This window comes from Lycium barbarum, chromosome 6 (assembly GCF_019175385.1).
Source record: "Lycium barbarum isolate Lr01 chromosome 6, ASM1917538v2, whole genome shotgun sequence".
Classification (NCBI taxonomy): domain Eukaryota; kingdom Viridiplantae; phylum Streptophyta; class Magnoliopsida; order Solanales; family Solanaceae; genus Lycium; species Lycium barbarum.
Genome location: NC_083342.1, coordinates 24,662,147 through 24,665,619, shown reverse-complemented (window position 1 = coordinate 24,665,619; position 3,473 = coordinate 24,662,147).

Sequence of the window (3,473 nt, the reverse complement as noted above, 5' to 3'; positions counted from 1 at the left end):
TTGAAATACGGCCCGTAAAGTGTGATCTTATTTAGGAAGGAACATAAAAATAGTGATGATGTTTGAAGTATGTAGAAATAGGCCCAGGTTTATGGACCATAAATCAATTTACGGACCGTATTTTGGTCCGTACTTCCCAACCTGCACTAGAACCTATAAATACCAGCCTGCAGTTAGTTATTTCGTTTTTCATAATTCCAAGCCCTAGAAACGAAGTGTTCTTCTCCCAACAATCCAAAACAACAAGGTAAGTCATTCCAAACTCTTCCAAATCAATTCTATCATATATGCTCTTAATCTAATCATGAAACCATGTTCTTAACATAGGGTTTTCAAGAAAACACAATTAAAGAGCAAAACCTTCGAACTTTTTTTCCAAGACCAGATTGTTATTCAAGTTTGAGAGAAATTCTAGGTATGTTAAGCATACTATCTACAGGAGGAACATTGTTTAATCATCTTCATAACTCAATTATCATAATTCCCAGAAATCCAACAAGTTCATGATTTTGCCCTAGTTATTGATTTTCATAACCTAGGGTTAGAGCTTTGTTTTCTGATTATGTTCATACTTATTATGCATGTTGTGGACCCCAGCTTAATCTAAAAGACTTGTAATTCAATCGACGAGTCTCAGAATTCAGTCTAAGTCATCAGTTAGGTTACAGAGCCAGTAGTCAGTTTTACACGTGTTGCTTCTTGTTTGATTGGGCCTAAGGCCATAGTTATGATTCATATGCATATGTAATTATTTTGGGCCTGAGGCCATAGCTTTGAGATCTTATTATTTATTGGGCCTGAGGCCATAGTTACATGATATTTGCACAGGTGATTTCTATACAGATCAACTCATGATATGATCATTCAGTTTCATTATGCTTTATTGTTCATATCCCTTATTATTGCTTCAGTTGCTTATCATACTTGTACAATTCAAATGTACTACCGTCCTTATGCATGGGCCTGCACTTCACGGTGCAGAGTTCGACTTTCGGAAGGATACAACAGCCGCTTAGCTCCAGCTCTTTGAGTACATTAGCTAGTTGGTGAGCCCCTCTTATCCAGGGCTTCCCATCTATTCCCAGTTTTTCGACTATTAGTTAGTTCATTAGTATTTGAGGCATGTCATGGTCTTGTACTGAACTCATTATTCTTTCAGTATTTTGATCATACAGGTTTCATAAACAAGAACTTTAGTCAGTTATGTTGGTTTTGCCTCACAACATTTAGTTCCGCATTCGTTATTATATTTGAATTAGAGCATTCTCTTGCTTCGTGTTATATCTTGCATGCTTCAATGATGCAATAGTTAGATTCAGCAGTCATGGGTTCACTCAGTCATAGATAGTCAGGCACCGAGTGCCGTGTCGCACCCAGGCCATGGTTCGGGGTGTGACAAACTTGGTATCAGAGCAGCAAGGTTGGTTCACTGTCGTAGGGAGTCTATGAAACCGTGTCCAGTGGGGTCTCCTTTATATGTATGACGGTCGCATGCATATAAATAGCTGACCACCAGGACATATTAAGGAAGTCTGACTTCATTGTATTCTAGATCATGCAACTAGAGCTATAACTTCTGGATGTCTTCCTCATTCTTGCGTTTACGTAATTTCAGACGATTATGGCTCAAAAGAGAAAGACTACCAACCGTTTGAGGACGGCTTCCAACGCTGCTCGTCGTGAGGCTATCCGAGCCAATTTTTATTAGACGTCTGTACCAGAGACTACTCCTACTGCCCCAGCTTGGGTAGAGATTCCGGCTCCTCTGACTAGAACAACTAATGTGGATATTGGGAGTGCTATTACAATGCTCACACAGTTAGTAGCTGATCAGGCCCAGCGTCAGGAAGTGGGGTCTAATTCTAAAAATCATAGAGAATCCTCCAGGGCTAAAGAGTTCTTGAGAATGAAGCCCCAGTCTTCTTAGGGACAAAGAATGAAGAGGACTGTTACACCTCGGCAATTTCATGTCGTTGCGTCATAAATAAACTAACGTTAGTTAAGTAGGATACGAGACCTTCACGACTACCAGAGGGTGATTGGCAGCCTTAATGTATATACGATAAGATTTTTTTTGTCATAGAACTTGGTGAAACTAAGTTCATCAAAGGAAATGGAGTGTAAGTTATGTTTGGGGAGAATCTCATGGGTGTCGAACTAACGAATATTTAGTAAGGTCTTTAGGATGAGTTATAATGTCCGTTAGATCATTAAGGATATGTTACACAAGTACCAAGAAGGTTCTATAAGGATTCGAGGTCAAACGAAGTGATGAGAGCGAATTCAGAAAAGTATGGATTATACGGCCATACATACGGACCGTATGATTTGTACGGCCGTATGTCTGCCCGTAGAACCCCACTAGAAAGGGGTAAGTTTCTGAAAGAAACATACGGTCCAATATACGGATCGTATAAATTATACGGTTCGTATAGTGGACTGTATATTTCGGGTCGGGTCCGAATCGTATTTTTATATATGTATGATTTCTCTTTTGTTTTCTCATTTCTCACCTCACCAACACCCCTTAAACCTCTATAACTTTCTCCATATCACACGAACACATAGTCAAGAGAGAAATCAAGGATCAAACATCAAAAGTTGGTAGAATCAAGGGTGTGAATGCTTCCTAACGGTTGATCGAAGTTGAGAATCTCTTTGGTATTGAAGTGGAGTTCTTCTCAAGTGGAGTATTCTCATCCAAAGATCATCTCTACATAACCAAAGGTGATTTTTACGATTATTTCATGTTAATGATGTTGAGGAAGTAATATGTGAATGATGAGCACGATGTTGTATTATAGTTGTGGTTATGGAGGATCTTGAGGTTGAATTTGGAAATTGAATAATATTTAGCCAAGGGAATTTATGTGTTATGATATTATGGCGTTGCTATGATATTTGGGAGCTATTTTATTGTTTGAGGGAAAGTTGTTGAAACAAACGAAATGCTGCCCAATTTTCGCTAGCCTTATTCGCTTTAGTTCAGGCTTAAGTATACCTTCAACAATCTAACCTTCGCGAGAACCCCTTTGTATGTAGAATCGTAAGCCGGAAGGAGAGCTCTTAGTCGACATCGTTAAGAAGATACAAGGTATGTAAGGCTATCCCCTTTTCTTCAAAGGCATGACTCTTGTTCCATCATTTCTTCCTTATACTTCCATGATCTTCTTACATCCTTAAAGATGAAGTTTAAAGAAGGTTGACAACTTCTTACGAGATATGCTCCATAACGATAAAGATGACTTTATGATACAGATATTTCTATGCTTATGGTTTCATTGATACTATTTTTCCTCATTGACTCACCTCAAAATACTAGTTCCTTCAAGGTGAGACGTAACAGTGAGGATGACGCCATAAGGTAATCGGAGGTTCACGACCTTACGTCACTCCGATAAAGTGCACTTTTGTTTGGGATCTCATGCATGCTACGTGTATTATATGTATATATGATATGTATAAGTATATAG